This window comes from Rana temporaria, chromosome 9 (genome assembly GCF_905171775.1).
Source record: "Rana temporaria chromosome 9, aRanTem1.1, whole genome shotgun sequence".
Lineage (NCBI taxonomy): Eukaryota > Metazoa > Chordata > Amphibia > Anura > Ranidae > Rana > Rana temporaria.
The window spans coordinates 104,386,015-104,413,560 of NC_053497.1; the positions used below are offsets into that span (position 1 = coordinate 104,386,015).

Below are 27,546 nucleotides of genomic sequence, written 5' to 3' on the forward strand. Positions count from 1 at the left end.
TGATGCTTGGAAAAGGCTTCCAGCAGAGGTAGTGTGTCAGTAAGTGGATCTAAACATGCTTGAGACAAACAGTAATTGTTTTTAATAGATTATTTCTGATAGTGTGTATTTTCAATTGATACAGTATGTGTTGTATCATGTGATATTTTAGTCAATGGTGAATTGTTTGTTTGCAATCGCTTGTATCTGTCACAAATCAGTACCTGTATGGCCTACTTTTAATCAGACTATTTCACCTACCTGTTTTTCCCATCAGCAGTTAAATTGAAGGTTTGTACACAATAGGCACAGTGGCGGTGCGTCCATAGAGGGTGCAGGAGCGCCGCCCCTCTCTCTCCTGCACCGCCACTGAAATACAATACAATACATAGATTCATGCATTGCATGAATCTATGTATTGTTGCTGCCACTCACTATTCAGATGGCCGGCCCCCTGGTGAGCGCCAACCATCTGAATAACGGCAGCTGGTTGGCTTTGGAAGTGCCTATTAGAGCCAATGGCCCAGATTCAGGTAGGGCCGCGCAATGATATAGTTTTTACGCTACGCCTCCGTAAATTACTGGAGCTACGCTGCATTCACGAAGCATTTGCTCCGTAATTTGCGGCGGCGTATCGTAAAAGGGGCCGGCGTAAGTGCGCGTAATTTAAATGATCCCGTAGGGGGCGTGGATCATTTAAATTAGGCGCGTTCCCGCGCTGAACGTACTGCGCATGTTCCGTCGGGAAAATTTCCCGACGTGCATTGCGGTAAATGACGTCGCAAGGACGTCATTGGCTTCGACGTGAACGTAAATGGCGTCCAGCGCCATTCACGAACGAGTTACGTAAACGACGCAAAATTTGAAAATCGCGACGCGGGAACGACGTCCATACTTACCATTGGCTGCGCCTCCTAATAGCAGGAGCAGCCTTACGGCGAAAACGACGTACGCAAACGATGTAAAAAACGAGCGCCGGCCGCACGTACGTTTGTGAATCGGCGTTAGTATGCAATTTACATACTCCACGCTGACAACTACGGGTGCGCCACCTAGCGGCCAGCGTCAGAATGCACCCTAAGATACGACAGCATAAGAGACTTATGCCAGTCGTATCTTAGGCTACAGTCGGCGTATTTAGCTTTCTGAATACAGAAAGTAGATACGCCGGCGCTACTTAGCAATTACGCTGCGTATCTATGGATACGCAGGCGTAATTGCTTTCTGAATCTACCCCAGTGACTCTGATAGGCTTTCCGATTACAACCCTGAGGCTGTACTCGGCTTCCAAAAAGTTATCCAGGGGACGCACGGGGGGTGCGTTCCCTGGATAACACTGACGGACATCTCAGCCAATCAGGTTCACCGGTTCTGGTTACCGGTAACCTGATTGGCTGAAGCTTCATCGAGGGCGGGAGAAGAGCCACATACTTGCAACAAAAGCTTAAAATGCAATCATTTTATTTATTATAATCAATTATCAGTCAAGTTGTGTTTTTCAGTGCACGTTATTCTTCAAAACGATTATTTTTCCAAATGTCTTGGGCCTCTTTCACACAGTCGGACCGTTCAGGTCCGCCTGTCAGTTTTGTCGGCGTACCTGAATGGCCACTCCATGCAATCCTATGGAGCGTTGGATGTCAGCGGAGACATGTCCGCTGACATCTGACCCGATCCATCAGACGTATGGCGGTACGTCCCCATCCATACGTCCCCATACGTTCATGGCAGATCTGATGAAAACGGACATGCTGTCTGTTTTTATCAGATCTCTCTATAGGAGACAGCGGCGCTGCATATCCCCCTTTCCCGCTCAGCTGGCGGACTTCGTAACGACGGAGTCCGCCTCGTGTGAAAGAAGCCTTATACTGAACTTCCCTGTCATACTGGTTGCTTTTATCTCTTCTAATCTGTTTTGTTAAATTCTTAAAATTGTGAGATAATTTAGAACTCGTTAGCCAGGTTGGACAATGACAGGGCCTCTGTGTAGAAATCCTATACACTTTACAGGTTGCGTAGTTACCAGTAGGAAAAACCCAAAGTGAAAGAGGAAGAATGCACTATTATTATTATTATTATTATTATTATTATTATTATTATTATTATAATATTGTTTTCATTTGCATAGCATTGATATCTTCTGCTGTGCAAAGTGATGACATATTTATACTGTACATACCGTAGGAATGCAATTCCTATGCTGAGACGCATATAATCTAAATTCATATTTATTATCAGTATTTTGTTACAGTGGTGTTAAACCCAAAAGCAAACCTTTATCATATTGCAGCTTACCAATTCTTAGACGTGATGGCTACATATGATTTGTAAACATTTTTAGGAGTTCTTTCTTTTTTTTCTCACCTGGCGATACAACCAGCAAGTCTGTTTTTTTTGTATTTCTCTCAACAGAACATACTGTGCTGCAGATGTTGGAGGGTTGAGACAAACCATCACTGACAGGGGTGCTTACAATGACCAGCTATTTAATTTATGTCAAACCTTTATCCCAAAAGGGGAAAAAAAATGTTACTGTAACTGCTTTTGATGTGTTAGCTGAAGTTTGGCCTCAAATGGTTAGTGTAGCTAAATCTGCTAGTACATCCAACAGTCCCCTCCCCCCAAACCATCAATGCTGTTGTCCAAAGGTGTCTCTGTTTCTCCTTCATCCAAAAGTGGGGGCATCCTAATACAGAAAGTGTTACTGGCCAGATCACCAGGTAAAAACTGGGGGGGGGGACAAAAAAAAAGACGAATGGAGTCATCACCTCTAAGAATTGGTAAGCTGCAATATATTATTTTGGGGTTTAACACCACTCTAAAATTCATCACACCTCCTACAATCTAGGGCTGCAACTAACGATATTTTTTTTATAATCAATTAGTTGGCCAATGATTGTTTCCATTAATCGTATAAAAACCTAAAAAAATGTATTTTTGAATATCTATATGCAGTGGTAAATATAAATAACCAGCTATATGGTTGGGGAACAAAATATGTAATCCATTATCCACGCTAAATATAACACCCAGACGATATATGCCAGTATGGTGGCCTGAATTTATGGGAGGAATCCGGGGGGTATTTAAGCAGACCACTCACCTGTGGTCTTTGTCGCTTCCAGTGCACGTTTCGTTACGTCACCAAGCCGACTCCTCCCAGCTCATTCAGTGTGTTGCGGTTACTCTATTCGTGTTTTTTTTTTCCCGATTGAGTCTTGCTCGCTGTCGTAGGTAGAATTTGTAACCATTTCTCGTATCAAATGTAGCGCTACCCCCGAAGGAGTCGCTGATTTGTTATTAGGATCGGCATATTGAGTTAGACCTTAATGTGGCGTATGGGTGCAGTTGGAGAACAAAGCAGTGAACGAAGGTCCAGACAGTGAATAAAGGGTTTTCCAATTCTTTATTCCAGGCCAAACACGGTCAACATCAACATTAAGTGGGAAGAGCAGGTTGATGAAGAAAAGGGAGAACCTTGCAGTGTCAGGCCCGGATATTAATTGAGCAGTACTTGCTCAATAGAGTACCAAACTGTTATTCGTCGCCACTCTAGTTGGAGTGGGTAAAGTGCCCCCGGACAGACCCCTCTCATAAGCCTGGCAGCCGAAGTGTCACTTAGGATTTTCTGGGAGGAACAAATCGCTCTCACAGACCTGGCTCTAGGGCCTCTGCCACAGGCCAATTACTTTAGGTGAGCTAGATGGATAAATTGAGCGAATCCTTCCAGTAGGTTTTTAGCATAGGTCACCGGATGACAGCAAAACGTACCTGTCAACATTCCGGTCACCAGATCCCCGATTGGTTCGTTCAAGCCCTGTTGGAAAACCTGCCTCCGGGTTCCCCTCAAGCCGACTCCCTAATCGAACGGCACCCAGCCTGGGATCCTTTCAATAGAACTGGGGACCCAGTAAGTCACTGGAGTCCCGGTTAGCTGAGATATTACATTTTGCAATGGTCTCAAATGAGTGTCAAGTTTCTGAGACAATATTCCTTCTTCCCCTATTTTTTTTCCGGAAGGTTTCTAACTCAACTGCCTAGAAACGACTATAAATGATCCTGTGTAGATGTACTGATAAGATAACATAGAGGAGAGATCAGGGGCGGCTGAAAAACACCCAACTGTTCCGAACGTTCGTTTACCAACAGCAGTGTACATGAGGCCTAAGATGATTTGTCTGGCTGCAAGGGTCTCAATGAATGCCAGGTTGCTGGGGCGAGACTGCGTGGTCACAAAGGTCTTTGACGAGTGGGAGGTTGCTCGAGACGATTTTGCGTGGTTGCAAGGGTCTCGATGAGTGTGGGTCTGCTGAGACGCTATTGCGTTTGCAAGGGTCTCAACAAGGGTGTCAGGCTGCTGGTCCGAGATTGCATGGCGGCAAAGTTTTTTTTTTTGGTCTGATGAGTCCAAACTTGAGATCTTTTGTTCCAACCCCCGTGTCTTTGTGCGACGCAGAAAAGGTGAACGGATGGACTCTACATGCCTGGATCCCACCGTGAAGCATGGAGGAGGAGGTGTGATAGTGTGGGGGTGCTTTGCTGGTGACACTGTTGGGGATTTATTCAAAATTGAAGGCATACTGAACCAGCATGGCTACCACAGCATCTTGCAGCGGCATGCTTTTCCATACGGTTTGCGTTTAGTTGGACCATCATTTTTTTTTCAACAGGACAATGACCCCAAACACACCTCCAGGCTGTGTAAGGGCTATTTGACCAATAAGGAGAGTGATGGGGTGCTGCGCCAGGTGACTACCTCTTGAAGCTCATCAAGAGAATGCCAAGAGTGTGCAAAGCAGTAATCAAAGCAAAAGGTCGCTACTTTGAAGAACCTAGAATATGAAATATATTTTCAGTTGTTTCACACTTTTTTGTTATGTATAATTTCCACATGTGTTAATTCATAGTTTTGATGCCTTCAGTGTAAATCTCCAATTTTCATAGTCATGCAAATAAAGAAAATTCTTTGAATGAGAAGGTGTGTCCAAACTTTTGGTGTGTGTGTGTGTGTGTATGTGTGTATGTGTATATATATGTATATACACACACACATTTATTTATTTTTTTGCATTTTGTAAGGGTCATGTGTTGCAAGGGTGTCGGGCTGCTGAGATGATTTGCGTGGTTGCAAGGTCTCAATAAAAATTGGGTTACTGAGAAAGGATAGAAACACCTGGTTTGTTTGTACCTTTAAGCGAGCAGTATAAGGTAGAAGGACAACGTCCGTTTGATTCGTAGGTTCCATAGGGGCCACTAACGAATGATATGGGAGACAAGGAATAGTAGTAAATTGATAGGACATAAAGAATGTAATAAGAAATCTTACTTGCGACAGTGGATCATGCGAGTGAGTTTGCGGCGGACTGTGGCTGGAGTGAAACATATCGGGAAGGTGTAGCGTGATGCCGTGCATGGGGCAAAACAACGAGGTTTGGTGTAGAAAATAAAACGCGAAGTGCGTACGAATAATTTGTAAGCTCCACTGCGGGAACCGAACATATGGTATGGGTGACACCACGAGTGGCCACGAATTTAAAATGACAAACAAGCTAACGAATCCTACCTGGGACAGTGAACGTGCGACTGGGTTTGCTTTGAAATGGAGTGGGTGTGCAACACATCCGACGAGTGTGGTGTGGCGCCATGCATGACGCACAGGCAATAACTTTGGTAAATGAATGAGAGAGAGAAGAACCGTGTACAAACAATTCGTAAGTTCCGGTGCGGGAACTAAAACACACGACATGGGGGAAACAACGAATGGCAACGGTAGAAAGTATGCAATGTATCTGATAGAAATCAGTTATAAGAGAAATGACTGATACAAAACGGTTGTAAAATGCATGAAGTTAATCCGATACGAATCGGCAGTAAGGAGTATTGAACGAATCTGATATGAATTGGTTGTAGAGTGTATGCTACCCTCTTCTGTGAAATCGAACACCTACCCAACCACCCAGCACCAGGTGAGTCCAATTACCACCTCAATCTGCCAAAGAACCCATACAAACAATACATGCTAATCTCCAAATGGATGAGACAGCAACCCCATGGACAGTACATTTTATAACCAGTGAAGCCTGTGGCGAATGATATCAGACAACGACCGACAGTGGCTTTGATTTACAAATTAATGTTATGTTTGGCAGGAGGAAGTTACAAATGTACCAAGCCTGTGCCGAATGACGTTGGAACATGAACAATAAATCAGAGGCAGGTTTTTTACAAAAAGGGGTGCAGGATAGGAAGCATAACGAATTGCAAGATTGCACATGATACAAAAAGGTTTGAATACTACCTGCGACAGTAAGAGGGAACCGCCGATTAAGACCATGAACGGAGAAGCCGCAGGGCGCTTGTGATGTCGAATGCGATTGAATGCGCAGACTCACGGACATGAGGTGAGCTGGGAAGAGTCGGCCCAGTGACGTGTAGTACTGAACCGACAAAGAGCATGTGTGAGTGGGCTGCTTAAATACCCTCCGGGCTCCTCCCATAAAATCAGGCCACCATACTGGCCGTCTTATATATATATAATTTGGCCAACTTTTGATGTCGCTGGAGTGCACCTTTTGCACATTGTCGCTGGATTGCACTTTTTTTTTACATTGTGAATAGATCTATATAAATTTTATATTATATTAGCACTTTAAATAGTATTTAGCGCTGCTTCACTATAATATTTATATACTGAAAGACCGCTACAATCTCTGTTAGGGATGCTAACAGGGATTATCCCTAACTTCGCCATGAGGATTATCCCTCAGGGGGGGTCTTTCATTTCACGTCTTTTGGCTTTCCTCTCTCAGTAGAAGACCCTGATTAGGACCGAAACAACTAATTGATTAATCGACAACTAATCGATTATGATTATTACAATTTTCATAATCGATTAATCGGCCAGTAACATAATGGGGTTAAAAAAATGAAAATTAGCCCTTTATAGTACAAAAAAGCAAATCGCTACTGTAAATATTACTTTCACTGTCCCACAGTAAAAAAAATGAACCGCTTACAGTAGCGATTATTTGCTCTTTTTGTACTTATTTTTGTTTTTTTAACCCCATTATGTTACTAAACATCTCAGGTCATTTATCTGTTAAAAAAAAAAACATCTCAGGCCGGGTTTACACCTCTGTTTTTTGGTGCTTTTTGCAGAAACGCACTACAGTTCATTTACATATTTTCCTATGGGACACGTTCACATTTTTTTTTCAGCTGCTGCGTATTTGGAAAGGGCAAGGACTTTTTAACGCAAAACTGTGCCATTTTTTTTTTTTTTTTTTGGTTCTATATACTTCAACGGAGAAGCTGCAGAAAAGCATGTAATGTGTTTTTGCGGCAATTTGTGTTTTGTAATCTGCCCAACAACAAATTGGCCCAAAAAAAAAAAATGTTTTTTATCCGAAACAATAATCGGCCAACTAATCGATTATGAAAATAATCGTTAGTTGCAGCCCTAACCCTGATTACATTTTCATGCTGGACCCAGCAGCGATAGCGGTGTTAACATTGTGGGTAAAACCGGTATTGAGTAAGAGAAGAGGTGAAGATGGGATTGTGGAATGAAGTCTGTGCAGTGCTGGTATGTAGGGGAAGAAGGGGGTGAAATTAATGTCTCTTCCTGTTTATTCCTTCTCGTACTGACCGCATGACAGTATATGAGAATGCCCGCTAGTGTGACCCACTGACCTCCTTTTGGTCAGTGTGGGTTTCCTCTCCAAGTCATGATTAGAGGATACACAACTTTCCGTACCCCCCCCCCCCTTCACACCCACATCACAGGGCAAAGGACATCTTCAAAAATGACAATCGCGAATAGTTGGCCTGGGACAGTTTGCTGAGGTTTGTGTGGACTGTACACCAGTCTCATTATATCCAACCAAATCTGGTGGATGTTCTCTAATGTCTGTAGGCATATTCGAAGAAATGCATGGTGGTTGGGAATATATTTTTCCTATTCTTTTTATGTTTGGGACTAAGGAATTAAACATTGGGTGTTATTTACTAAAGGAAAATCCACTTTGCACTAAAAGTGCACTTGGAAGTGCAGTCCCTGTAGATCCGAGGGGGACTTGCAAGGAAAATAAACAGTATTTTAGCTTGCACATGATTGGATGCTAAAATCAGCAGAGCTTCCCCTAATTTCAGATCTTCCCCCTCAGATTTACAGCGACTGCACTTTGCCCTTTAGTTTGCACTTGTAGTGCAGAGTGGATTTGCCTTTGTAAATAACCCCCTACTATTTTACTAAGGTAAATATGAAATATTGCATAACGAATATGTTGTGTGTACACTTTCAGCAAGCAGGTGGTTGTCATGAACTGATAGCTTTCCCAGGCTAATCTTAAAGTGTTACTATATCTGGTCTCCCACAGTACACGGAACATGGAAATTCAATTATTTTAGTAAATATTAACTGGCAAATACCTTTTCTCATCAGCAGTTTATAGCAGTCTTGTGACTGCTATCACTGTCTGGTTAAAGCTTGTAAGAGGAGTTTTTTCATTTTACCCTGACTGACTTATGAGGCTGCAGCACCCCCGGAACCTCTGTTTGGACAGTGCTGTTTTGCTGTGCTGATCATATGCACCCTCCCAAGAAAAAAAGAAAACTCTGCACATGCTCAGTTTGGTGTGTATTGCTAGAGTGCCCCCCAAGGCTCTGTACTATCAGGAGATGGATTGGGAACAGTGGAAGAAGGGAAGGATCAGAGAAGACAGGATCAAACAGCCTTTTTACACAATGCGTAGGATTCACCCCCTTAAGTTCCACAGTGAGTATAACCAGCACGAGTTCCTGGGCCGCCATCCCAGAGCATCAATGTTGTGAATTAAGCCGGCGGTAGAGGAAGCAAGTGGCTGCAGAGCAGAGCCGCATAAGCCAATGTTTCCTATAAAGCACCAGCTCATGTCACAGGTGGGGTGATACACTCTGCCTGGGACAGCAAAAGCCAGTGATACCTGAATAGAATACTGTTAATAAAGGTAAATTTATTACTTTATACTTGTCTTTAGACAGGTATTTGCACCCAACCTCCCCCCTGAAAGGTGTCAAATGTGACACCAGAGGGGGGGAGGGTTCCGATCAGCGGGAATTTCACCTTAGGGTGGAGCTCCGCTTTAAGGCCTGGTTCACTCCTATGCATTTTTGGTGCATGTTACATTTTTCAGAAACGCACTACGTTCCATTTAACATGGTTTCCTATGGGTCATGTTCACATCTATGCATTTTATGGAAAGGGCCAGGGACTTTTGGTTCTCTAGACTTCAATGGATTGACAACGTGTATTGAAAAATGCACCTGGAATATGCAAACTGCAACCTGCATAGATGTAAACCAGGTCTTGGTGGCCCTTGCTCTGGACACCCCATGCTTTATTGCCTATACAGACTGATTTTTCTGTTGTGGGTTTAGTAACACTCTAATTGCTTTGAGGAACAGCCAACCCCGAAATTCACCCCCGCGGTAGACGCGTACGGCAGCTTCATGATTGACCGGGAGGAGCCTCGGACTCTAATCTGCTTAAAAAAAAAAACACCCCCTGCCATTGGAATCCATGCATCCGGCTCCCCGTATGCAGATTAGGGTTCTGGACGCATGGATGGAGGGGCGATGCCCCTGTGCCCCTTATGGAGCTGCCGACATTGCCCCTTTTCTAGAAAAGGTTATGCAGCCAGGAACTTTCTGCTTTATAGCCTCAACGAGAATTACATATATTTGAGTTGCCACCAGAACAAAAATAGAGGGGTGAAATCTTCCGATGGGGACAGGTATTGCCATGAAAACTGTCTTAAGCTGGCCATACGTTGTATAATTTTCATTTGTTTTACCATTAACCATGTAGTGCAAGGGCTTGCCTGATTGGATAAAAATTGAAAGTGTTGTCTTAGGTTTGACTTCATATTATATGGTTTTTAGTAAATCTATAGGAACATCGTGCAAGAAAATTGTATAATGTATAACCAGCCTAAGGCCAGCCAGAGACAGTTTGAATCTCCGGCTGAACTGGCAGAGATTCAAATGTGTTTACACAATCAATCAACCTGGGTACAACCAGCCTGCCGGATTCACTTACGATTGTCGCTAGAGGCCGCTATAGCCACTAGCAATAATCACTATCTTCTCCCGACGGGGGCAGCTTCCCCCGCCGGGATCAGATGATTGCTCGGCAAGAGGGATTCCGTTGTTGGCACTAATCCTCCCCTACTCTGTCTGAAATGGGAGGGGGGGGGGGGACTTTTTAATGTTCATCAAATGTATGTTTCCAGATCAATCTTCAATTCTTCTTTGTCCCTCTTTTTTGGACCCTCATCCTCCCACTGGCTTCTTGCTGTACCCATTCCCTCTCTGTCCCTCTTTCTGGACCCTAATCCTCCCCTTTTCCCTCTATTATACCACAATCCTCTCTTCATCTTTTGGACACCATTCCTGCTCATTTCCCTCTTTCATACCTCCTTCCCTCTGTTGTACTACAGTCTTCTCTGAGCCTCTTTTTGTAACCCAGTACTCCCTCTGTCCCTGAATTGTACCCCCAAATACCCTTGATTGTACTACAGTTCTCTGTGTAACCATTCCCTCTCTGTCCCTCTGTTGTATATCTGTCCCTCTATTTGACAACAGTCCCTCTCTGTCCCTATATTCTACCCCATTCATTCTGCCCACTATTGCACCCCAGTTCCTTTCTGTCACTTTATTGCACCCCAGTTCCTTTCTGTCACTTTATTGCACCCCAGTCCCTCTATTATAACTTGGCATTCCTCTTTTGCTTTGTTGTACCCGAGTCCCCTTCTGTTCCAGTATTGTACTCGAGTCCCTCTATTTCTCTGCATTGTACCCTGGTCCCTCTCTGTTTCTCTACTGTACCTCAGTCCCTCTATTGTACCCCCAGTCCCTCTGTCCCTTATTTTACATCTATCCCCCTCAACACTTCATCCTATTCAGGCCCAATGTATAGATGGATGGGGGTAAAGGTAATGCTCCTCCTATCTTTCCTGTATATGATCATGCTGCTATGAAGGGTAAATAGTAATGTTGCCCATGCCAACTACTGTGATGTTTCTTTTAATTTCTGGCCCAGAAATATGGTGACATTGGGTAGATCTGGGCATAGTAGGAAGTAATGTGTGGTTTCCTGAGGGCGATTACTGTCAGTGAATATATGAAAATGTCTTTTGCGTAGGAAGCATTGTGGCTCCACCTGTTCTTCCTCTCAGAAATGGGAAGTGCTGGTGCAGTTCAATGTCTTTACCTGGAAAGTTTGTCTCTAAAAGGCAAGCGTTTTCTTCATTTCAGAAACGTGTCATGTGTCAGGGGGCCAGATTCACGTAGAAGTGCGGCGGCGTAACGTATCGTGCCATTTAAATTAGGCGCGCTCCCGCGCCGGACCTACTGCACATGCTCCGTTCTGAAATTCCCGCCGTGCTTTGCGCGAACTGAGGTCATTTTTTTGAACGGCGATGTGCGTAACGTACTTCCGTATTCCCGGACGTCTTACGCAAACGACGTGAATTTTTAAATTTCGACGCGGGAACGACAGCCATACTTTATACAGCACATACGTGTGCTGTGTAAAGTTAGGGCACCCAAAACGACGACTAAATTTGCGACGGGAAACTAGACTAGCAGCGACGTAGTGAACGTGAAAAACCGCCGTGGATCGCCGTAACTCCTAATTTGCATACCCGACGCTGGTTTACGACGCAAACTCCCCCCAGCGGCGGCCGCGGTACTGCATCCTAAGATCCGACAGTGTAAAACAATTACACCTGTCGGATCTTAGGGCTATCTATGCGTAACTGATTCTATGAATCAGTCGCATAGATACTCTAAGGCCCCGTACACACGACCGAACATGTCTGCTGAAACTGGTCCGCGGACCAGTTTCAGCAGACATGTTCGGTCGTGTGTACGGCCGATCGGACAGGATTCCAGCGTACATTTGCCCGCCAGACCGTTTTCGAGCGGGCAAATGTTTCTAAACTTGCTTAGAAACATGCCCGCTGGAATCCTGTCCGTCGGTCATGTTCAGTCGTCTGTACATACTTACCGTACATGTCCGAGCGGCCGCCATCCCTCGCATTCGTCGAATGACTTTGACGCATGCGTGGAAGCATTGACCTTTCAGCGTCGTGCCCGTCGCCGCGGCGACGGCGCGAACACGTCACCGCGCTGTCTGTCCGCGCGGATTGTCTCTCATTTCTGTATGATGGTGTGTACAGCCATCATACAGAAATCTCCGGCCGGGCATGTTCGCTGAAAACGGTCCGGCGGACCGTTTTCATCGTACATGTTTGCCCGTGTGTACGAGGCATAAGAGATACGACGGAGTATCTGAGATACTCCGTCGTATCTCCGCTGTGAATCTGGGCCAGAGTTCTTGTAAATCTAATAAAATGAAGTGTGTGTCTTGTTGCCTCTTTCGCTGTGACATATGGTCCAATCGTCCGTGTAATTATCTTGTTTGGTTCAGCAGACAACGAATCCTAATTCTGTCATTTGAGGCTTAAGGGGCCAAAAGCCAAAACATTGAATACAAATGCGTGACGAAATGTTTCCTTGAAACATTAACAACTTCCACACAGCTACAGAAGTAGCTATCTATCTATTATATTTATAAAGCGCTGACATATTCTGTAATGTTGTAGGGACAATATTGTACCATTAACGGATGCTTACGCCTAAACATTCTACTGCAATCACACACTATTTTTTTTTATTGATATATGCAAAATTATAGAAAAACAATTACAAAACAGACTTGGAAAGGATATAAAAAAAAAAAGGAGCAAACCAGTCCAAGCAAGCAATGATCAAAATACACATCCTTGGTCCCGATTGACCATCCAACAAATACAGGAAGGGTTCAGACGCAAAGTGAGCTAAATAATTTGTTCTGTGGCAAATGAATAAAAACTGCAATATACTGCCTCCCACCCATATACACATTGCATCAAGAAGACCAAATACTGTACCATAATCTGGACACATGAAAGAAGGAAAGGGGAATAGGGAGGAAAGGGAAAAGGGAAACATTGGATAGAAAACCAGAGTAACAAAGAACACAGAAAAGCACTCTACTGTAACGTAAATACAATTGCACCATGAAAGTCTAAATGTATAAGGTCTATGTCATCTCCAGCATAGAGCTGGGCGATTTTGGCCCAAACAAAATCTGCGATTTAAAAAAAAAAAACTTGATTCACGATTCAAATCAAGTTTTTTTTTTTTTTTTATTAAATTTTTTTCCTGATGGACACCGCGCCGGTCCTAAGTTTTTAGGCAAGGCTTCGGCCTAGTCCGCCGCGATCCTGGAAAAAGGCCGCAGACTAGGCCGAAGCTGCAGCCTCGCCTAAAAATCCTGCCCGCAGCTCGCTGCGATCCTGGGAAAGGGGAAAGGCCGCAAGCGATGTCTGGCCTCGCGGCCTTTTCCCAGGATCGCTGCAGGCAGGATTTTTAAGGCGATGCTTTGGCCTAGTCCGCGGAGCGCTGTACCTATGGGGAAAAAAATAATCGATTTGCCCTCGCAATTCGATTTTTTTTTTTTTTTTTTTTTTTTTTTCAGCCCTACTCCACCATTCAAACTCTGAAATGTCAAGTATCTGGCGAATGTGAATCCGACAAGGCCTTGCTAGTATAGTGAATCCAGGTGGCCCATATACCATGTCTGCTCTTACATGTCGCCATCCACTCCTCTGCAGCCATAATGACATTCACTAGACGGATCCACTCCGCTCGGCCCAGAATTTGGGTTTGCTTTCAGTAAACGGGGATCAGTCTCCTAGCCGCATTCAGCAAATGGGGTAACACTGATTTACGGTAATCGCTGAGAGGAATGTTGGACATGAAGCAGGAGATCCATAGGGGAGTCAGGCAGTTCAATGTCCAAAATAACTTTGATTTGAGATCGGATATCCTGCCAGTAGGGTTGCAGCTCAGGGCACTCCCACCAAATGTGTAGGAACGTACCCCGAAGTCCGCACTCCCTCCAGCAAGCATTCGAAAGGGCAGGATACATTCTAGCGAGTTTAGATGGGGCCCTATACCAGGACAGTATTTTGAACCCATTTTCTTGCATTTTTTTTATCTACTAAGCTGGAATGGATAAAGCGATATATAAATGATCAAGTTGTGTCTCGGTGAACACATGTTGCAGATTTCTCTCTCCCACTCTCTTATGTATACCAGTTTGCCCTTGGGTTCCAAGGCTTGCAGCATCCCATATAACATGGAACTGGAATGTGGGATGGTATCAGAGGACATACAGAGACTCTAAATTTGAGTCACGGAGGAAGGGGGACAAGCTGTAAAATGTTGAAGCTGCCTGTACAGCCAATCATCTAATGGGAAGCAACCATATTGGTCTCTAAGCCTGTCTAAAGATAGCAGCCCCTGGTCTTGTACAAACCTTCCACAACTCATCTCATGGGGGGTGAGATGAACACCCAAGTATTTCAATGAGGTGTGACACAAGGTGAAGGAAAACAAGGATTGCAGCCGTGTACATAAGCCCGAGGTGATATTCAAAGGTAAACTTTTAGACTTTCTATAGTTGATTTTTAAATTTGAGAGCGAGCCAAATCTCTGTAGCTCTACCATGATGTTGGGAAGAGAAATCAAGGGATCTACAATGTAAAACAAGACATTGTCTGCGTAAGTGGGTAACTTGTGTTCTCTTGTCCCTACACAACAAACACCATTGATATCTGGATTCGCTCATATCCTATTAAGCAATGGCTCAAGGGGTGAGCGCAAAAAATAAGGGGGGACAGTGGGCAACCTTGCCTCGTACCATTGCAAAATGGGGAACTTTTCAGAGAGGACACCGTTCACCTTAGCCCAAGCCTCCGGAGAGTTATACAGTGACCCTATCCAGGAAAGCATGTTGGGGCCAAGGCCTAATCTAGTCGGCACAGCTCGGAGGTACACCCAGTCAACCCTATCAAATGCCTTTTTGGCATACATGGAAAGCATAAGACGGTGTGTATAGCCGGACTGCAACTGCACCCAATGGAATAGCTGAATCGCATGATTGGAGTTGACCCTGGATTCTCTCCCAGCAATAAAGCCTGTTTTGATCTGGATGAATAACTGTCAGTATGATGGGTTTAAGACGGTTAGCTAAGATCCTTCCTAAGATTTTTATATCCATATTTAGGAGTGAAATCAATCTATAACTACTAGGGGTGGTTAGATCCTTCCCTTCTTTAGGGATGACCATGATATGAGCAAGCAAACACTCCTTGGTATCCTAGTGCGGGAGGCCAAGGCGTTGAAATAAGCATACATCGGGTTCGATCGGAGAGCGAGTGAAATGTACTATAAGCATTTGTGAAGCCGTAAGGACCCAGAATATTCCCTTTTTTTTTTTTTTTAGAAGTTCTTCTAGAACTACTGCTAAATCTGTCAAAGTGATTGGTACCTCCAGTTGGTTGCCCACTTGTGCAGCTGAGCCTCTTCTAAATACTGCAGAATGCATTCAGTCTTCTGTGCCTCAGAAGAGCCAGGTAGCATGTTGGGGAGGTGATAGAGCTGAGCATAATAATCTCGAAAAGCCGCGGAAATCTTAGAGGAATGAACGACCGGGGATCCCACTGCCATATGAATATATATGGATGAGGCCCGTTGGTGCCTTAGGGCCCTGGCGAGCAGTTGCCTGCACTTATTCCCAAACTTATGAGATAAGTGATGCATCCGAACCTGAGTGTCAAGTCTATTGGCTAACTCCAAACGGAGGGATTGGAGCTCCGCAGTCAGCTCCAGAATCATGCAACATTTATGTTTAAGTTCCGCAGATCAGATTTTCATAAGAAGAATCTGCAATTCCCCATGTCACACACTATTAACAATCTACATTTGTATCACTCTCTTATTCTGCAGTGCTTTACAGGGAACACAAAACAATTCATATCAGTCTCTGCACCAGTAAAGCTTACACTTTAATGTCCCAACCACAGTCACTCTCGCAATTTTTTTATTGTTGTCATACATTTATATACAGTAGCTCTGACATATTCCACAGTGTTGTACAGAGAGGAGCTTAGATATATGATCTAATAATTATGATAAAAGCATGTTTATATAGTTAAGGCAGCTAGCTATGTCTGGAAGTGTTGTTGGAAAGTTTGTTGTTTCATTGCCAGTCTGACGTCTTTTGCTGCGATCTGGCTTCTCCCTTGTGGGTTTATCTTTGTTCCACTCAACAAAGACGAACTCGGGCAGGAATTATAATTAAAGGTCTGGGCGAGTCTGGAGAATTCTAGGACCAGCGGCGGTGCCAGTACAATCCGCTTTCTAATGACAGGAACCTGAGATGGTATATCGGCCTTCCACCTCCATCTTACTAGCCTCATAGCTGGAGAGTAAATCAATGGCTGGACGCAGGGAATGATGTGTTTTTTACCCCTTTGATTAATAAAATATATGTAATATTTTACATCCATGTATGCTGTATATGGCGTCTGAGCTCTATTTGTGTGTACACTGGCATTAGAACATGTCCTCATTGTGTTAGGAATATGGCGGTATCGCTGAGAGGTTTGCCCTTTACCTACATTTGTTACCAATATCTAATATTATTGTTACAATTTTCTATTATTGTTTCATCTATTTATTTATTTATTTTTAAATGATCTGTTTATCAGTGTCTGTATTATGATGTTCCCCATTGCACTCTTCTATACCCATGCGTTGTATTAATGCACGTATCGTGCACCCTTTTTTTTCCCCAACACGAGGCACTGCGTCATGTGTTTTTGTGCTCTGCAATGCTGGTTAGTGCATTGGGTGAAAGGACCATAGTGTTAACATAACGGAAAATTGAATTCAAATACTTACTGTAATTTTCCTTTCCTGACATGCTCCTTGTCAGCACAGCTGGGGTGAGGCACCGCCCACCCCCACGTGATCAGGACTTAAAGGGGTTGTAAAGGTTTGTTTTTTATTTTCTAAATAGGTTCCTTTTAAGCTAGTGCATTGTTGGTTTACTTACCTTTTCCTTTAATTTCCCTACTAAATGTTTTTTTTCCTTTTTGTTTTCTTTGTCTGAATTTCTCACTTCCTGTTCCTCCTCAGTAAGGTGTTCAGTAAGCTGTTCTAAATTACTTTCCACCACTCGGATGATGGTGGAAAGCTTACTGAGAAGAAACAGGAAGTGAGAAATTCAAACAAAGAAAAACATTTAGAAGGGAAATTGAAGGAAAAGGTAAGTGAATCAACAATGCACTAGCTTAAAGCGGGAGTTCACCCGAATTTTTTTATTTTTTAACATTAGATTGAGGCTCATTTTGTCAAGGGGAATCGGGTGTTTTTTTAAAAATCGAAGCAGTACTTACCATTTTAGAGAGATCTTCTCCGGCGCTTCCGGGTATGGTCTTCGGGACTGGGCGTTCCTATTTGATTGACATGCTTCTGACGGTCGCATACATCGCGTCACGAGTAGCCGAAAGAAGCCGAACGTCGGAGCGGCTCTTTACGGCGCCTGCAAACCGACGTTCGGCTACTTTAGGAAAATCGTGACGCGATGTATGCGACCGTCGGAAGCCTGTCAATCAAATAGGAACGCCCAGTCCCGAAGCCCATACCCAGAAGCGGCGGAGAAGATCGCTCTCTAAAACGGTAAGTACTGCTTCGATTTTAAAAAAAACACCCGATTCCCCTAGACAAAATGAGCCTTCATCTAATGTTTAAAATTAACTTTTTGGGTGAACCTCCACTTTAAAGAAACCGATTTAGAAAATAAGACGAACCTTTACAGCCCCTTTAACTATTAATGTCTCACTCGTCTCAGCGTTTCGTAACTGTTGCTACTTAACTGGGCGGGTTCTGTGCTGACATGGAGCTCGTCAGGAAAGGAAAATTACGGTAAGTATTTGAATCAAATTTTCCGTTTTCCTGACGGCTCCATGTAAACACAGCTGGAATTTAACTAGCCAAAACAGGGGAGGGATAATGCTACACACTCCACAACTCTGACTAAAACAGTAAAGCCCTGTACACACGGGCCAGAAAAACCCTTGTTTTTCCTGACAAGATTCTTGGCAAGAATCTCTTGCCGCCCGGATGTACGGAGACTGCTTTCAAAAGAACCGTGCTTCTTTTGAAAGGCATGAACGCGGTGACGTCATCATGCGCTCGTCACATTCGATGCCATCTTGCTGCACCCTACCTATGCCTAGGAAGCTACCGCGCATGCATCAAAGTCATTTCGAGCATGCGCGGGTTTCCACGGCGACAGGTGTTTCTCAGCAGAAACACACTCTCGGGTTTCTCAGCAGAATAACGCTGCCGAGAATCACGAGAAAATAGAGAACAGGTTCTCTATTTTTCTCGTAGAGATTTTAGGCAGTTTTCTTGCTGGTTCTTGCCGAGTAAACCGAGTGTGTGGTGTGTGTGTGTGTACGAGGCTTTACAGAAGCCATGATGCCCCAGACTCAATAGTCATTAAGCCATGAATATGACTATCTTGGTGTCCACATAGCTGCATTGCAGATAGTTTGAGACACCCGGCCTGCTGTCACTCTCAAGGTCCGGACCCGTCTAGTGAGAGTGCCGTGATTCTCCTGGCACAGCCCTATAATCTGCAGGCCAAGGAGATGAGGTTATCAACCAAGAGATAATGATCTTGCTGGAAGCCATGAAATCATTATGTGTTCCACCTGAAAATGACAAACCGATGCACAGACTTCCTGATGGCAGGAGTCGCCTTGATTAAATATTTTAGAGCTTAGCCCACAACCGATGGGCTAACTTCTTGTGTACTCCCCAAAGGGAACGTAGGAGGAAAAAACTCTTGTGTGATATGGACTCTGAAGGTCAGTTCAGGCACAAATTCGAGCCTTGGCATGAGCTCTATCCTGTCTGCAAAGGAGTCAGTCTTTCTGACACAGCTCTAGTGTAATGGGAATACATGCTGACCTGAGCATGCACAGACTCTGTGTACATTCAGTAGAAGACTGTGAGCAGGCAGTAGCGTGTAGCGTGTGTGTGTTTTTGCAGAAGAGACATGGCATGTTACTTCTGTGATAAAAAGCTGCATGCAGGCATTTGAAAATTAGGTTTAGTTCCACTTTAAACTGCAAATGCAGCAGACGGGTGTACAGATGCCACAGCTGTGATTCCTTGCTTCATGTTCAGTGGGCACTATCACCCACCAATTGTGACCTATTCAAGTGAATGGGGTTGTGCTGCAACTGAAGGTCCGCTTTAAAAAAAAAAAAAGCATAATGTTTTTATAATGTGATAAAATGTATTTAACAACCTGGCTTACTGCCAGATGCCTTTTGAATTTTATCTGCCATACATGGCTCCTCTTTTGCTTGTGATCTGTTTCAGGGGAAAAAAAATCTCACATCCCACAATTCAGTGACCTTCCCTTGCTATGCTGCTGTATGATCTTTATTGTCTGCTGTCATGATGCAGTGGAGGAGTAAGAGCAGACACATGCTTTATGAGGGTACCAGGTACCGCGCATGCACATTTGTTTTTGTACCGTTGTGAAAAGACCGGTAAGATGCAGGAATTGAACAAGGATGTGTACCTGGACTAGAATGAGGCATTAATCATTGTTTCTAAAGTTGATAGTCATTTCCCTATTGTATAAGTCTGGCAGAAATATTAAGTTATTCTTTATTCCAAAACCAGAAAGCTCAGTCTTTTATTAACCACATCAATACTGGGCACTTTCTCCCCCTTCCTTCCCAGACCAGTTTTCAGTTTTCAGCGCTCTCACATTTTTCAGTGACAATTGCGCAGTCGTGCAACACTGTACCCAAATGAAATGTTTATCATTTTGCTCACACAAATAGAGCTTTATTTTGGTGGTATTTATTCACAACTTTTTTTTTTCTGCGATGATTAAAAGCAAAAAAAAAGAGTGGAAATTTGTGAAAGACAATATTTTCTTTCCATTTTAAAAGAAATCCAATAAAATCGAATCTAATTTTGTCAAATTTAAGCCAAAATGTATTCTGCTACATGTTTTTTTTATGTTTTTGGTATAAATCCTGTTAAGTGTATAATAATAATTGGTTTGTGTGATCACGGACATATGTACGCAGATGGTCATGTGCACAGGTGATCGCGGACATATGTGTGCAAATGATCATTGGGACATGTGATTTTTACTGTTACATATGTGGGGGACAGGTGTTTTTACTGTGTGTGTGTGTGTGGGGACATGTGTTTTTGGGACACTATTTTGGGGACTTGTGTGTTTTAACATTGGGTGGGGACACTGGGTTAGTGATCGATCAGTGTGTAAAAAGCTGTAAAAAACTCACTGATCACCAGGGGCGGACTGACAACTCATGGGGCCCCTGGGCAATAGAAGATTATGGGGCCCCTCTGGCTTACAGATGACCACCACGCCAGGAGGTAGTGCAGAGGCGGGCAGCTAAAATCTTGGGATATTCACATTAAAAGCATGTCATTTTCGGACATATCAGGGACAGATCTAAAAAAAACACAGATTTTTACATACTGTCCCTGGTTTTACTGAGCCTGGCAACCCGGATGGGGCCCCCTAGTGGCATGGGGCCCTCGGGCAGTGCCCGAGTGACTCAATGGTCAGTCCGCCCCTGCTGATCACTGGCCAGCTGCAGCGATCGGCTCTCCTCTCCTCACCGACAACTTCTGTGTGAGGAGAGCCGATTGCCTAGCAACCGGCTCTCTATTTATATCACATGACGGCTGTGATTGGACTCGGCCGTCATGTAATCAGGAGGGCCAATCACAGAGCTCTCCTGCCGTTTGGAGATGCGCCTTGTCCGTGTGACACGAGCGCATCGGGATTGCACCGCTGCGTGGTCACGCGCGATCCCCCCTCCTTTTGAGGGACTTTCCTGAACGTCCACTCAGGAGGAAGCACCCACCCGGCCGTGTATGTACAGTGGCTGGGTGGGAAGTAGTTAATAAACATGTCTTCTCCTGTAATTATCCTTTTAGGCTCCATGCACACTGGCGTAAAAAATGTTGCTTCTACAGGAGTTTTGTGTTCTGCCTGTAGAAGCAGCTCAATGTTATCCTATGTGTCCATGTACATTAGCAGTGGCGTCGCTAGGTGCGGGCAGGGGTGCGGTCCGCACCCGGGTGGCACCCACCGGAGGGTGAGACTGGCAGTCTGATGCCGTGACTCCCTCCTTCCCTTCCAGATCTCCTCACCTGCATGCGATGTGTGGGAAGAGTGGGGGAGGAGGGAGTGAGGGCGAGACAGAGGTGCCCGGAGTCTGACTGACACTCTGACACACGCTGCATTACCATCTCTCCCCAGCCAACTGCAAACTTATACCCTATACAGAGATGTTACTCACTGCACACTTATACCCTATGCTATAGGGGACTATAGCCACCTCCTCGGCTGAGTAGCCAAGGAGGATAAAGAGGGAGAGCGCGCTACAGCACCTGCCCGGAGCTGAGGTATTGCAAAGGAGGGGGACATCTATGTGCTGCCAGGAGAGTCATTTTACGGAGGGGGTGTTGAGTATACGTGCTAGTGGGTGCTTTGTTTTGGGTACTCCATCCCATGCCAGCTCCATCCACTCCCCCAATTCCATCACAACCCGATCCCATCCTGGCTCTATCCATTCCCCTCATCCCATCCTGGCTCCATCCACCCCCCCACCCCGATCCTATTTCATCCCCCGCTCCGTTCATTCCCCTACTTCCTTCCGGCTCCATTCATTCACCTGATTCCTACCCCGAGGGGGGGGGGGGGGCGTTGACACCATGTTTTACCACACCAGGTGACACCAACCCTAGTGACACCACTGTACAATAGAACGCTTACAGGCATATTTTAAGATCAACATTTAGAGGCAGGAAAAAAAAAAACTTTGCGTTTCTGATTGGAGCTTACTGTCAGAAAAAAATTAAAACTCGTCTAAACATTGTACAAAAAAATGCTCTATATGATACTTTAACTCCCAAGAGAACAGACTTTTTTTTTTAAGCTCAGTGTGCATGGAGCCTAAGCCTCCAGAGAAGGTCTGAGCTAAGTGCGGCCAATTAGCACCCCAACACTCCCCAAGGTGTTGTTAACGCCCTCCACAATCTGCACTGATTTTATAAAGTGTGTGCTGCAAAGAAAGGTTTCTTTTCCATTTAGTGTGTGCTGATTGATTAATGTAAGGGAATTACTGTGCCCCCTTGCATTGGTGAACTTATAACTTAAACACCGCTTGGTGACTTGTACCCACAGGTAAGCTTAGAATTAGGCTTACCAGTAGGTACACTGAATATCTCCTAAACATTGCTTAGGGGATATTTATTATTTCTGCAGCCGGTCAGGTCACCAGCGCATGCGCACTGTGCTTTGAAGGGACTGCATATGGAGTATACTGTCCCTTCAGAGCCCTGTGCCGTGGCTGTGGCTACTATGCACATGCGCGGGATTGTCATTGCGGCTTGCCCATTCAAACGGCTAAAGCCTGTGAACCCGGAAGGAATACCAGGTGAAGATGAAAGCCCTGACTGCGGTGATGGCACGCTGCTGGAGGGCTTCATCTTAAGCTAAGTCTTTATTAATGTGTTAGTATGTGATGCATACTAGCACATTATGACATTAAATTGCAGGCAACGGATAATTTTTTTTTTTTTTCAAAGGCTTTACTTCGTTTTAAGCTTTTCAGGTAGCAGGATAACGCCTCGTACACGCGATCAGAAAATCGTACGAAACATACCGCTTTCGAAGCAATCATATGATAATTTGATAGTCAGTACAGTTTACACGTCTTAGAAAAATCAGAACAAGACTATGAATGCTCGGAAACAAAGAATACATTGCTATACATTACATTATATCACTTCTGAAGTTGTATTCTTTTGTACAAGAATTTTTGTAAGTTGAGTAACCTTTTAATTTTCGACTATAAGACTAGCATGCAAAACAAAATGGACGATAATTAGTTCTCTATTCTCATTGTGTGTACGGGCCTTAAGGGTTTACATCAAGTATAAGCGGTTTTAAACCGAGGGTGTTAATAAAAACAAAAACTACCTGCAAGGCAAAGGCATAATGTGCTAGTATGCATCCAGCACTGTAAAGTCACTGCTGAGAGGGCTGACATGTGTCCCCCCTGTATTTTTTCTGGGTCTGCAAGCTCCATCTATGTGATTGGACAGAGCGGCGATGACATCACTTCCGCGCGGAAGCCGTCACGTCCAGTACGAAACTCTGAAGTCCTGGCAAGGCAGTGTGAATATCTTCTAAACGGTGCAAATTTAGGAGATATTCATTTTACCTACAGGTAAGCCTCATTATAGGCTTACCTGTAGATAAAAATGAACAAGTGGGGTTTACAACCGCTTTAAAGGTGAACTCTCTCTTATAAAGCAGTCCTAATGGCCACTGTTATCAGCAAAGTATTTTTTCCTTGTGCTCGGGCAATATTTGTACTAGCGTTATCTGCCATGTTTGTATAGCTGCAGAAGAGTGAGGTCTCTTGCTTTTATGAGCTTTGAATCATTAAACATTGTATACTGCCAAAACTTTCTTCCGTGCAAAGCTGGAAGCAAGTACATATGGTGTTGGTGGTGTTCACTCTTATTCTCTAGTTCCTCTCATTCTAGCAGTTAGGACAGTCACCCTGAGCACAGGTCCAGCTGGAGAGAATGGCGGGAGATTAATATAAGGAAAGACCACAGCTGATTACATATTGCAAACAAATCAGTAAGATCAGTTTTTAGTCTCGTCAGCTAAAAGTCCATTAACTCCAGCCTATTCTAATGATGTATATCCAGAAGAAGAAGCCTAATTGGGTAGCAGCCATCCCAGCAGGGGGGAAGTTAATCTTTTATCACTGATCGTAGATACATTCCCACCACTACGCCTGCTGAGGAGTTTTCCTCAAACAGCTATGGAGGGTTTTTGGAATATGCAGTATATGGTATTAGTGGCCGTGAGCCCTCCCCAGTTGGCTTGCACTGTACCAGATTAGTTGTCATTCTGTACATTACACAGTGCCCCATTCTAAGCACTGAGTTTTGCCATACCCACTACTCGCCCTCCTCGGAGTTAATGTTTGTCACGTAATCACTATATATGGGAACATTATTTATTAACTGTCATAAATGACATTCCTGTGGTCACAAGTGCGTTGTCCTCTGCCCGAGTACTAGGGTTTGTGGAACATGAAACTATTTTGCAACAACAGTTACAATTGAAGATTGTATAATCCATCTCTAAACAGGAAATCTTGTATGGGAATGTCCTTGCATGTAATACAAACCGCTCTATGCTGCAATTGAAATTAGATATCGGCTTTAATTTATACTCTACAAAGTAGGAATAGCTTTAATCTATATAATACAAGGGAGACAGTTTTATTCCTCTGTAGGATAGTTATGTAACTACCCAGCACCAGTGGCATGTCACTTAGGAGGATGGCGGAGGTGGCAGTCATTGTGGTTCAGCAGCATTGTGACGCAGAGCTCCAGGTCTTGAAATGATAGACCTCTTCAGTGAAGGAGAAGAGGAGGTGGTCACAGTCTGTGTGACTAATGAACACCAAAAGGTCTTTCTGTATTTGGTAACCAGTAATCTGAAGAATGGACAGCAGAGGACGGGCAACATCATTTGTTAGGATGGATAGAGAAAGAAAGGGGCAATTTGTGGCATTTTATTTACTCTTCCTCAGTTTTCTGAGAGATAACTAACTCATTTCAGGATTCTTTTGACCCTCCATTACGGCTACAATAAATGCATGAATACATATAAATAATATATATACTAAATAGCAAATAATTTCTTATATTTATTAAATATTCATGTATATATTTGCTACAAGTCTAATGAAAGGGATGCAAGATCCCAAAACATGTTGGCAGTTTCTCAATAAACTCCATTGAAGATTCGGTACAGTCCTTTTGACTTCCATTTCCTGCTCCATCCATACTACTACCCTTCCTTGTGTGTTGCTGGGTTCCATCCTCCCGTAGGGTAGTCCTTGCAGTCTTTGAACAGTACAGGGTTAGCCATAAACTTCTGTTTCTATTACTGCCCACTTAATATATCTTTATTCGTCCCAAAGAAGTCTGCAGTGTCCCCAGTGCAGTGCCTGATGCTATTGTACTGTAATTTAATATAGCTAGTGATTGACAGCCCTTTGTATTCCCACTGACAGCCTTGTGTCTGGAGAACATCTGACAGAAGCTGCAGCTATATAAAGAAACCCAATTTAATAAACTGTTTAGGATGATCTCTACAACATGGAAATTTATCGAGAAAATTGATGCATTCGGCCAGTGATAGGTCTTGTGAGGAGTAGGCCTCAGATGGCAGTTGGAGGTATTTGGTGGAGATCTTTGGCTCTGTGACCACGGTCAGATCCAAAAGAGGGTCATCTAATGTTTGCAGCAACATCATTCAGGCAATTTCCCTGTTCCTTCATGTGGCTATAGATGGCCCAGCACTGCCCTTGATTTAATGACCAATATGACACTAGGGAACATGTCAGGCCACTTGGGTCTACCTTATGGTGTGACAATATACATTTCCACAGCCAGAAGTGTTAAAGGGTCACTAAAGGAAATTTTTCTTTTATCTAAATAGCTTCCTTTACCTTACTGCAGTACTGGTTTCATGTCCTCATTGTTTGTTTTTGCTTTGAAGTAGCTGTAATTCTGCTGTGATCTCCACACTTCCTGCTCGTCTGTTTCCTTATAACCACAGTACTGGGAGCTTTCTCACAATGGTCTAAGCTGTCATTACTGTGTGTCTAAAACTTCCCAGAACCAATCAGATTCATTTTAAAAACAAAACACTGCCCTGGATTTGTTTGTTTTTGTTCTGTGGGTCTCTTTACTTCACAAAAACATGAAACCAGTTTAAAAGTGAAACTAGAGGTACATTATATGATTGATTTTTATCTACTTTTAATCATTTTTAAAAGGAATCAGTTAACTTTTATGTCTCTATACCCTGTAAACAGTCATTTCAGCAAAACATTTTTTTTCCTTTAGTGACCCTTTAATTACGATTCACAGATTTTCCAGCGTGATGAGTACTGTACAGTGTAAGCTGACATATCTAAGTGAGAAGGCAGCAGAAAACGTCTGTGTGCCACACTTTGATGTTGATGGATTATGTCAGTGTTGGCAAGATGCAGAATGTACACTGAGTGAACGTCAACAGGTGTTTTCATGGGATCTCTTGGCTACATGATGTATACAAGCAGCACATGCCTGGATACGACCAAACAGGGAGACCTGTCCTTCTCCTTCACTTTGCTGTGACTCGTGTATGGGGAGTCCCTAGACAACATCCATAGATACTTTACAATGTCTGTTATTAAACAGTATCTAAAGCTGCCTATCTCCTAGTTAGAATTCAAATAAATAATCGTTCAGTGTATGGCCAGCTTAAATTTCTCCACAAAACAAACACAAAAGCTAAACCATTGCACAATCCTCCCTGAAAAAATAAAATGGTGTAAAATCTCAATATGAATGCAGATAAAACTACAAAAATAAGGTTAACTACAAATCAAGACTAGGATAGAATGGGGCCTTAGAAACAGTAGGGTTGATTTACTAAAACTGGAGAATGCATAATCTGGGGCAGCTGTGCATGGTAGCCAATCAGCTTCTTACTTCAGCTTGTTCAATTAACCACTTCAATACAGGGCTCTTTACCTCTTCCTGCCCAGCCCAATTTTCAGCTTTCAGCACTATCACATTTTGAATCACAATTGTGCGGTCATGCGACGCAGTACCCAAACAAACTTTTTTTGCGCTAAAAATTAAAAAAGCCAGAAAATAAAAAATACAAATATATATATTCTTAGTTTCTGTTACAAAACTTTGTAAATAAGTAATTTTCTCCTTCACTGATGAGGCATTACTGATTGACACTGATGAGGCACTTGTATGTGGCACTGATGGGCGGCACTGATGGTTGGCACTGATAGGCAGCACTGATCAGGAGGCACTGGAAGACATTACTGATGGGCACAGAGTGCTATCCCTAATGGGCACTAATTGGCATTCCTAGTGGTCATGGGTGGGCATTTCTGGTGGTCATGGGTGGACAGTCCTCAATGGGTCTGCACTGATAATCAATGTGCAGACCCCCCTATCAGGAGAGCAGCCGATTGGCTCTTATCTACTCACGCCTATCAGTGCGAGTAGAGGAAATGCCGATATGCAGCTTTTCCTATTTACACTGTGATCAACTGTGATTGGTCACAGCTGATCATGTGGTAAAGAGCCAATGTCATAAGCTTTTTTACCTAGATCGGAGATGCGATGTGTCACTTACACACCACCGATCGCTGTGTGCGCTGTGTGCGACGTTATGACGCCCAGTCAGGATAATGGAACCACTTTCCAACTGTCATTTTGCTATATGGTGGGAGTGAAGTGGTTAAAGTGATGCTAAAGTCTTTTTTTTTTTTATAACAAACATGTTATATTTACCTGCTCTGTGCAGTGGTTTTGCTTGCTATGGAGGCACCGGAGCTGAGCCACTCAGACTGGGAGCTGTGGTTCGGCTCCACTCCCTCCGTCTCTCTCCTTATTGGCTCACTGACTTTAATTGACAGCAGAGGGAGCCAATGGCGCAGCACTGCCATC

General features: G+C 43.8%; 1 protein-coding gene across 2 annotated transcripts in view; it reads left to right on the forward strand.

Moving 5' to 3' along the window:
* The window catches only part of STOM (stomatin), a 72,491-nt gene that overhangs the window by 2,144 nt on the left and 42,801 nt on the right, over positions 1–27,546 (forward strand). The window lies entirely within an intron of this gene.